Consider the following 11,683-nt stretch of genomic DNA (forward strand, 5'->3'; position numbering starts at 1 on the left):
ATGCTCCTTGGAAGCAGGAATGACCAAATTTTGTCTCCCCATTTTGGTGATGTTGTAAGAAGAGAGCATTCCCTGGAAAGGATATTAAGTTTGGCAAAGTGGATGGACAACAAAAAAGGGGAAGCCCTCAACTAGATGGGTTGACACAGTGGCTGCAATGATTGGCTCATGTATAGCAAGGATTGTGGGGCTGGCACAGGACCAAGCAGTATTTCGTTCTGCTATACATGGGGTCACTATGAGTCAGAGATGACTCAATGGACCCAAATAACAACAAAGTGACTGGGGCCTTAAAAGCTTTCAAACACCCCTTGTTCTCTTTGAATGACAGCTGCTTGGTCTATGAACAAGTTCCTCATGAGTACAATTAAGTGTTCTAGAATTATGTTTCTTCTCAATATTATCTATAATGGTTATGATCCACACAGTCAAATGCTTTCACATAGTCAATAAGACACAAGTAAACATTTTTATGGTATTCTTTGCTTTTAGCAAAGATCTATCTGACATGAGCAATGATATTACTTATTCCACATCTTCTTCTGAACCCAGCTTTCATTTCCGGAATTTCCCTGTCAATATACTGTTGTAGCAGTTTTTAAATCATCTTAAGCAAAATTCTACTTGTGTGTGATATTAATGATATTTTCCAATAATTTTCACATTCTGTGGGGATACCTTTCTTTGGAAAGTGTGTAAATATGAATCCCTTTCTGTCAGTTGGCCAAGTGGCTGTCTTCCCAATTTCTTGGCCATAGACAAGTAAGTGTCTCTGGCACAGCAACGGTTTATGGAAATATTTCAGTGGGAATTCCATCAGTTCCTAGAACTTTGTTTTTCATCAATTCCTTCAGTACAGTTTAAAATTCTTCCTTCAATACCATTGGTTCTTGATCATATGCCATTTCCTAAAATAGATAAACATTGACCAATTTTTTTTTTTTTGATGCAGTGACTCTCTGTATTCTTTTCAATTTCTTTTGTTGCTTCTTGCATCATTCAATATTTTGCCCATAGAATCTTTTAATATTGCAACTCAAGGCTTGAATTTTTTCTTCAGTTCTTTCAGCTTGAGTAATGCTGAGTGTATTCTTCTTCTTCTTTTTTTTTTTTTTTTCTAACTCCAGGACTTTACACATTTCATTTTAATGGTTGACTTTGCCTTCTTGAGCTACACTTTGAATTCTTCTGTTTAGCTCTTCTATCTTGTGTTTTCTTCCATTTGCTTTAGGTACTCTTCATTCAAGAACAAGTTTCAGTCTTTTCAGACATCTATTTTGTTCTTTTGTTCCTTTCCTGTCTTTTAAATGATCTTTTTCTTTTTTCATGGATGGTGTTCTTGATGTCATCCCACAATAAATCTGCCTTAGTCTTTGGTGTTTGTTGCATCAAATCTATTCTTCAGATAGTCTCTAAATTCAAGTGGATATAATGAAGGTCATATTTTGACTCTTGTGAACTTGTTTTAATTACCTTCAAGTTTAACTTGAATTTGCACATGAGTGTGATGATATGTTTCCACAGCCAACTCCTGGCCTTGTTTTGGCTGAAGATATTGAGCTTCTCCATTGCTTGTTTCCATTGATGTGGTCAATTTGATTTCTGTATTTTCCCTCTCATGAGGTCCACATGTATATCCATTTTTTATGTTGTTGAAAAAGTCATTTGCAATGAACAGGTTGCTGGTCTCACAAAATTCTGTCAGGTGAACTTCAGTGTCATTTCTATCACAAATGCTTTATTTTCCAAATACTGGTGATTCTTCTTTGTTTCCAAATTTTGTATTCCAATCACTGGTAATAATCATTAAATATTGATGGGGTGTTTGGTCAGTTTCAGTCTGCAAAAATTGGTAAAAATCCTCAATTTCCTCATCTTTGGTTTTAGTGGTTGGTTTGTACATTTGAATAATAGTAATTTTAATGGATCTTCCTTGGAGGCATAGGGATATTATCCTATCACTGATATCATTGTACTTCAGGAGAAATCTTGAGATGTTCTTTGTGATGATTAATGCCATGCCATTCCTCTTCAGTTTGTCATTCCTGGCATAGTAGATCTACAGTTGCCTGATTCAAAATGGCCAAAACCAGTCCATTTCAGCTTACTCATGCCTAGGATATCATTTTTTATTTATTTAATTTCATTTTTGACAACTTCCAATTTTACATTACATGTTGTGATTATTAATGGATGTTTGTAGCTGTTTCTTCCCATTGTGAGTCATGTCACATCAGCAAATGGAGGTCCTGAAAGCTTTACTCCATCCACACCATGAAGGTTGACTTTAGTTTGAGGAGGCAACCCTTCCTCAGTCATACTTTGAATGACTTCTGAGCTGAAAGTCTCATCTTCCAGCACTATATCTGACAGTGTTTCAGGGATATTCATAACATTTTCTGATAATATATCAGATAATGTTTCACTGATATTCATAAGGTTTTCACTGGCCAATTCTTTGAGAAGTGAATGGCCCCTTCCTTCTTCTGAGTCTGTCTTAGTCTGGAAGTTCCACTAAAATCTGTCCACCATGGGTGACCCTGCTGGTATTTGAAATACTGGTGGCATAGGCACCACCCTCTCAGTAACATGCAAGTCAAAATACTATGAATAACTGACAGATGAGTAATGGATAATAATGGGTGCTACTGGTTAAATGAGAGTACACCATTTCTACAGAGAAATTAGCAATTTTTCTCATTACCCTTTCCAATTAAGATTCAGTTAGTCTGTAATTTTAGACTCTAGGAATAATTTTGTCCATCAGAATTTTGGTATCAGAGCACTTCCCGTAAGATGGAAGAATAGGCAGACAAGCGACACAGACCCTCTTCAACAAAGAAAAGAAAAACAAATTGACAGAGATATATAAGATAATTCTGGGCCATTGAGCTTTGAAAGGAACTATACAGAGTGGATTAGGCACCAACTAGTGGAAAAACCTGAACAAAAACAGTCAGTACAGAGACTGTCGGAGCTGTGGACTGTCAGCTACTCTGATGGGACCAACAGCCTGAATATTTGCAAGTCTTTTTGAGACCTGAGAATTGACCTAGAGATCAGTCCTGGTCACCAAGGACTGTACGGACAACTGCTCTGGTGGCATATGACTAGGAAGGGAAACAGCAAGGAGGGAGACAACCTGAACTATGGACTTTCTGCTGTCTGAGGGGGCAGTCATTTTGATTGTTTACACATGGCAGCCATTTTGGATATGTAAAGTGACTGAGGGAATAGCCATTTTGAATCTTTACAAGTGCCAACCATTTTGGATTTTAAAGTGATAACATTCTCATTTGGATTCCAGTTACCTAAGAACAGGCTCTGTTTGCCAGGGGCAGCAAGGACATATGAGAGGCTGACAAAGGACATATGAGTGTAGAAGTGTAGAAAGTGTAGAAATGCTGTCAACTTCAACTAGTGAATAGAGGAGCATGACACAGTACCCTGCCTGTATAGATAACAAACAAAGAAAACAAAAATTATGGGCAAATCACTCCAACATATAACCACCAATTAAACATAAACACAAAAACGTCACAATGCTTCAGAGACAACAGAGCATCACAGTCCACACAAAGCAGCAAAATAAATCAAGAGAAACAAAGGACCAGGATACAGGCCCAAAACACATTCCTGAGGAAGACAAAGCATTGGAACTCCTTGATAAGGAATTCAAAAGAATTATATTTAGGTATCTTCAAAAGATTGAGAGACAGACCAAGGAAAAACAGACAAAACCCTAGTAGAATTTTGGAAGAAAATACAAGAATAAAATGACAAAATAAATGAAAAATTAGAAACAATTCTAAATCTACAGAGAGAAATCCAGAAAATTAATACTAAATTGTCAGAAATAGATAACACATTGAAAGGGCAAGGGAGTAGAATTGATGCAATGGAAGACAGAATTAATGAGATAGAAGACAAATAACTGAATACTTCTTTGGAAAGGGATGAATCAGAAAAAAATATCAAAACAAAATGAAGAAAGCCTAAAGTTCATGTAGGATGCTATCAAAACGAATAACCTACACATAACTGGAATTCCAGAGCAGGAAGAGAAAAATGAAAGCACTGAGAAAATTGTTCAAGATTTGTTGGAGGAGAATTTCCCTGTTATGATGAAAGATGAGAATATATCCATTCAGGAAGTCCAATGAACCCCAAACAGGATAGACTCCAAAAGAAAAACAGCAAGACATATCATCATCAAACTCACCAAAACCAAAGACAAAGAATCATGAGAGCAGCATGGGAAAAATGAAAAGTTACCTACAAGGGGCAACCAATAACACTAAACTCAGATTTCTCAACAGAAACCTTGCAGGCAAAAAGTCAGTGGGATGGTATATATAAAACACTGAAAGAGAAAAATTTCCAACCAAGAATTCTGTACCCAGCAAAATTGTACCTCAAATATGATGGTGAAATTAGGATATTTCCAGATAAGCAGAAATTAAGGGAATTTGTTAAAACCAGAACAACCTTACAAGAGATGATAAAGGGAGCCCTTTGGACAGAGAAGCAACAACATCCAACAACAACTGACCATTAACACACATGATGATATAACCCAGAAACCAACCCAGCTATGGAAGTATCCAAAGTAAATAAGCCTACAAGATTGTAAACGGAACAAGAGACACCAACCAACAAATGAGGACAACTACAAACCAAAAAGAGGGGAAAAAAAAATCTGTGTTGTTACAGAATTTCTAAATGATAGGGAAGTCAAGACAGCTACAAGATAGAATGGACTATTATACACCTGGGAAGAAAACTATAAATCACAGGGTAACCTCAAAGAAAAATGATAAACCTTCACATCAAAATAATAAAGAGGACCAGCATAAATATTGAGCAAATACTAAAACAATAGAAATGAAGGAACTGATAACCTGATTCATAAACAAAATGAGCTCAGCATAGACAATTATATGGAACAAAGAAATCAACACAATGAAAAAGCACATGACAAAAATAGCAAGTTCATATTTGATGATAATTACATATCTGGCAAGAGACTTATCTCTAAAATTGATGGAAATCTCCAATGCCTCAACACCAAAGGAATTAAAAATCTACTTGAAAAATGGGCAGAAGATATGAATAGACTCTTCACCAAGTAGGATATTCAGGTAGTCAGCTAATACATGAAAAGATGCTCACAGTCATTGGTCGTTAGAGAGATGCAAATCAAAACAACAATGAGATATACCATCTCACCCCCAGCACTGACGGCAAGCTTCAATGAGACAGAAAATAACAAATGCTGGTGGGGATGTTGAGAGATTGGGTCTCTCATACACTGCTAATGGGACTGTGAAATGATACAATCACTGTGGAAAGCAATATGGTGATTCCTTAGAAAGTTGGAATTGGAGATACCATTTGACTCAGCAATCCCATTACTAGGTATATATCCTAGAGAGGTGACAGCCAGGATAGGAACAAATACATGCACACTCATGTTTGTCACAGCACTATTTACAATAGCAAAAAATGGAAACAATGTACGTGCCCATCAGCGGAAGAGTGGATGACCAAACTATGGTACACACACATACTGGAATGCTATGTAGCACTAAAGAATAATGTAGAGTCTGCAAAACACCACATAATGTGGATGAACTTGGAGGACATTATGGTGAGTGAAATAAGTCAATCATTGAAGGACAAATATAGTATTATTAGTTCATTGTTGTGGAGGGTCAAGGAAAGGTTTATATATGGAGGGAAACTTTTTTTGTTGGTTGCCAGGGATGGGAGGGAAGGGGAGGGAACACTAAAAAAAAAAAAAAAATGCATTTACCCATGTCACTTTCCTTTTGTGTATTTCACTGTAGATAACTTATATTTCAATAAAATGCATTTAAAAAATAAATAGAATTGTGGCATCAGCTCCTTTAAAACAGAGATTTTAGTGTGTATCAAATCATACCTCAGAGAACATCCTTCCTGCTTACATATTGCATTGCTTTGGGAGTTTCCACACACTGCCCTTCCATCATCAAAATGAGACATAAAATAATTACTAACAACTAAAAGAAACAGGAGGAGAAATAATTCCATTATAGTACAGAATACTGATAAGCAAGAGAAATAACTCTATAGTATCTACCATACGCAAGAAACATAACTCCGCAATAAATGGTTATTGGGCATTGCTTTGACTTGGACACTGGAAATTAAAGACCGAAAAATATAGTGCACAAAAAGAACCACATACAGAGAGACCTTAACATTTTATAAGCATTAGCTAATTCCTCCTTGAAATGACCATCTGACCATCTAGGTTATTGTTTTACCTTTATTTTATAGGGAAGAATTTGAGGCCCAGAGTTTAAATACTTTACCAAAAATCACAGTTCATATCTTTATCTCTCTAAATTCAAAGCTCATACTAGAACTATTTGATTTACCTATATACGATATAAAATCAGGGGAATTGAATACAGATATACTGGTTGACCTGTTCTGTCAGCCATTGTTCCCCCCACCGGAGGTAGGCAGAAAAGAGGCTTGAGCCAGAGCACTGTAACTTACTGGTTAATAGAGGCTTGAACTCTTTCTGGCTGTAAGCAGTTAACCTGACACACCTAACAGGCTAAAGGTGGGGCCGGGCAGCCAGGATGTGAAGGAGGTAGATAGCTGAAGCATATTGGAAGGTGGGATAGGGGGATTCACTTTGCCTTTATTTATTTTTAAAAGTGACACCTGTCTTTTATAAAAAGCCAGACAGCAAACAAGAGCTTTCCTTTCCCTTGTCCCCTCCAACTTTGCCCCTACATTGAGCAATAATAATAATTTGGTGGTCTCTTTCCATATTTTTGATACTTGTTCAAATGTGTTCAAAGTTTATATGCACATATATGATGTCTTTTAAAAGGTAGAGCTCTGGTGGTGCAGTGCCTGAAGTGTTTGACTGCTAACCAGATGACTGGAAGTTCAAACCCACCAGTGACTTCCAGGAAGGCATCTACTTCCATAAAGATTTACTGCCTTGGAAATCCAACAGCGGTCTCTATGAGTTGGACTTGATGGCAGTGAGTTTGCTTTTGGAGACTCTTTTCAATTAATAATTTCATAGACATAATTATAGATCATTCCATTTTCATATATATTCCTTATAAGGATTATACTATTCAATTGTTCTCTTAGTTTCAGAAATTCAGGTTGTTTCTCATTCCTTTCTTTCTTTAAACAAAGATGATCTGTTAACCAAAAATCAATCAATAAATAAACAAAGCAACCTATGCAATTTATTTTTCAAAGTAAATAATTAATGGTTAAAGAATGACAAAGAGCAGGGAATACTTATTTCTGTTACACACAAGGGTGCTGTGAGTCAGAAACCACTCGAAGGAAGCTACCTAGCAAATTTATATTATGGTGGAATAAGACCACAGTGGTATCAACTGAGGAATAAGGAATGTCATCAGTCCCGAAGTTAATCTCTCTCTACCTAATTCTTTTATTTTGCTAACTTTCTTTTTGATTAGGGATTTTAGCTAATATAAAGAGTGTTAAAAAGGACATATGTAGCTGGGGGTTGGTAGAGAAGAGCATTTAGAAAAATAAGAAGTTGCAAATAACATATTTTACACTGTTGCCAGATCCTTCAGAGACTGATAAAAAAAAAAAAAAATGTTTTTCTTTTTACTCTTTAGCTAAGTGTCTGAATTCACTACAGAGTGTTCAGATTTTTGCTTACATTTGTGATGCTATAGAAATCTGATCAATATTACACTGCTGCACTTTGATCTTCAACAGCAATTTGTCTGTGGTAAATTGCTCTCATTTCATTTCAATTAATTCTATACAACAGGGACCAGTACATTTTGACCTTACTCTTCAGTGAGGGACGCATGAAGATTGATAATGTGTAAAATATTTTAACTAGACACTTGTACTGGCTGTATTCAATGACTTAACAAAATAAAACACAACACAAGGAAATATATTGCTAATATAATATTCTTTAAAATTTTCAAGATATAGGTTAAGATAGGGAGCTCTAGTAGTGTAGTGCCTAAGGCACTTAACTGCTAACCAGAAGGCCGGTAGTTCAAATCCATCAGCCACACCTTGGAAGGAAGATGAGGCAATCTACTTCCGTAGTGATATTGCTTCAGAAACCCAAGGAGGGGTCACTATGAGTCGGTTCCAACTTGACGGCACATAACAACAACAACAACATGTTTGATGGTATGTCCACAAACAAAGTTACACTATATAGTTCCATATTCATGTCAATTTCTGCATTATGTCATGATTTCAACTTTTGCATAAAATTCAGGATTAAAAATCACTCCCCTACTTTACTTTTCTTTTTTTTTTTTTTTTTTTTTTTTTTTTTTTTTTTTTTTTTTTTTTTTTTTTTTTTTTTTTTTTTTTTTTTTTTTTTTTTTTTTTAATGAACTGACAGTTCAACTGGAACAAATTAAATTTGGAATAAATCTTGGTATCAGCCATGCCAGAGCCTGTGACTTTGGTCAGGAACTGGAAAATAGTTTTACTTTTCTGAAATTTAGGAAAAAAGGTAGAAGACCTGCGCTTCTTGACATAATGGACTATTGTAGGGACTAGTTATATAACAGTTCTTCAGTTGTAAAGTTATCTGTGAGTAGAAGGCTTTTGAAAGGTAGAAGGGAGCTACTGAGAAAGAAGATCATTAAGATTCTACCTAGGGGTATATGTTTTCGTCTCTGAATAGTGTCTCAGATGTTATAACATCAAAAATTGATAGATCTTAATATTCTATGATGGTTGAGATAAATTGATTGAAAACTAGAAGAAAATACAAAAGGAAAAAAGTTTACTTATAATGTGTCCTCTTTTCTTTTTCTCACCAAATAGTTTCTTACTTCCCCTAATACATATTTTATGGAAGAAGCTTGTTTGGCAGGGTGGAAAATGTTCAATAAAAGCACAAAAGAAATCCATTTTTTTGTTAGAGATGAAACATTCTGCTACCAATTTTAATATGAGTTTTCTTATTTAATCCTTAGACTATATCTGGAAGGTATCTCAGGGTTTTTTTTTTTTTTTTTGGAGGAAATAAACTAAGAGACTCTAAATTGTTCAAAGTTCAGTAACTGTTAACAAGAGGAAAGACAATTGAATTTCAGGTTGACTTGACTCCAATTAAGGAGCTACAGCAAACTCAAGCATGCAGTTGCACACAAATTAATTACAATTACAATATTTTCATCACTCTCACTATTGTAGAGCACCAGAAAACTACTCTACCTTATGAATGAACTAGACTATTTAGAGACTAAAGTACAAATATCTGTACTAATGTGCAAACAGAGTAATAGCAAGGTAAGTCAATGACCAGGAAAAATAGAGATAGGTTTCAGGAGAGTCAGCTTGATCCTCTGAGACATGAATATGAATAGAACTGTGTGTAAATTGTAGCACATTTTATTTGTAGCAGAACTACCTAAGGTGTTCCTTAGGCACCTCATGATAGAGATAGTTATTTTATAAGCCATAAATTTTAAGCCTTAAAAATTCAAGAATCAGATTTAATGAGATGAGACTGCATTCTTAAAAACAATAAAATGGTTTAAAAGGTAATCATTGCTAACTTTATTACTGGAATTCTATGCCTCTAATTAAATTTTTACTGTTTCATCCCTCATGACCTTAGTGAGGAAAGTGAACTGTCTAAAAATTGTATTTAATGGTTCATATTTTTAACAGTATAAATCATATCTAAGTATTTAAAATTCTTGCATATATATATATATATACGCTCTTTTTAAATACACAATTGTATCACAAGATAAAAAAATCTTAATTTTATTTTAATTTTGAACTACCATGATCTCTTTTCAAAGTTGTTGGATTTCAGAGTTATATTTTCAAGGAAGAGTATGCACACATATTTGTCTTCACATCAAGCTAATCTGCGAATTGTGTCACAGCAACTTTTGATCCAGTTTGCCAATTTTAATTAAGTTGTTTTAAATACTGTCCAAAATAAGAAAGTCCTATACATTCAATACCAAAATAAAACTAGAAGAAAAATAAAAACTTTTGTACATTTGATGAGATCTGTGTGTTTGTGCACTCACACACATTCTGAAATATCATTAGAAAAATAAATAAATAGATAGATAATGAAAATCATTAGGGGTAAAAAATCTCATGAGGTTTCTTCTCCATTTTACACATTACACCCACTTGTCACATATCAATTTGGTTCAATTCCAAAGACCAGGTCTTTAGTGAAAATTATCTTTATGCAAAAATGGAGGATGACCACATCAGATGACAAAGTGGAGGATGATTACATCATTATATAACTTCCAAATTGCATCATTAAATAACTCTTAAAGGACTGAGAATCATGGCCCAGCCAAGTTGACAGATAACTTTAATCAACACAGTCAGCATTATTCTTGCCTTGTAGCTTTGTGTTTGTCACTGCCACACATATGTCGTTAATGTCCAAAATAGTCCGACAGTAGGTTTTTCACTCTTGTCATAAATACAAAATACTGGATAATGTGGTAATTGACAAGTGAAGTGTAAGTGAATGCTTTGATCAATCCAGTGGTTGATCTGTACTATTAACAAGTACATGCATATAGAACATTTTGCTCATGTGCAATTAGTTATTGTTTAATAATATATTTTTACTTAAGGGAATGAAATAAAAATTTTCATAATTTTTAACATAGGATAATGCACGTGCCAAAAATCACAAATATTGTCCAAAAGCATAGATATTCTTCATAAATAGTAACAGTTGTTACAGTTACCCATTAAAAAAAGAATTCTGCTACCCAAGCAATTAAAGACTTACAGGTAGGAACTCTATTAGAAACTAGAACTGAGATTCTGGAAAATATGTAGCAGCTGTTCTTTGGGCAGAAAAGTAGCATCCATGGGATGACTGTAGATGGAATTTAAAAATCTCAAAAATGTTGCTTCAATTAGTGGCAAATGCTAAGATGGGACATAAGTAGAAAGGCTATTTCTAAGGTCACCTTATGTTATTATCCTGAATTAAACACATTTTGGAAAGCATCCTAGTTTTATTAATAGTGTGGAAACAATAGGTCATTTTTTTGGCTTAAAAAAATCTCAAAGCAGTGTCCAACAAATGGCCAATACAGTAATTTGTTAAAATAGCTTTCAAGCATCTGATAAATACATTAAATCATAACAGTAAAAACAAAAACAGCTAGAAAGTTTTAGCTCCAAAGAGCATATTTACCATATATTTATCCTTTCTTTTTCTCAGAACACTATTGAAGGAGCAGATAGTCAGATGTCTTTTTTTCAGTGTCTTTTTTAATATACATTTTAGCACAACTTATTGCATGATTCATTATGATTTAGCAATACCATAATCTATTGGGAGCTCTGGTAGTGTAGTACCTAAGGCACTTGACTGCTAACCAGAAGGCTGGCAGTTCAAACCCACCAGCCACTCCTTGGAAGGAAGATGGGGAAATCTACTTCTGTAGTGATACTGCCTCGGAAACCCAAGGAGGGGTTGTTATGATTCGGTCCCACTCGATGGCACATAACAACAACAATACTTTATGATCTCAATTTAGGTGTCACATTTTCTCACACTACTAAGATTTTTCTGTGACTATCTTTCAACCCTACAAGGGAAGTTTCCCTTTGGAAGTTTTGTTTTTGTTTTTAATTAGCA

This window comes from Orycteropus afer, unplaced genomic scaffold (genome assembly GCF_000298275.1).
Source record: "Orycteropus afer afer isolate SDZICR_OR568_19922 unplaced genomic scaffold, OryAfe1.0 scaffold00228, whole genome shotgun sequence".
Lineage (NCBI taxonomy): Eukaryota > Metazoa > Chordata > Mammalia > Tubulidentata > Orycteropodidae > Orycteropus > Orycteropus afer.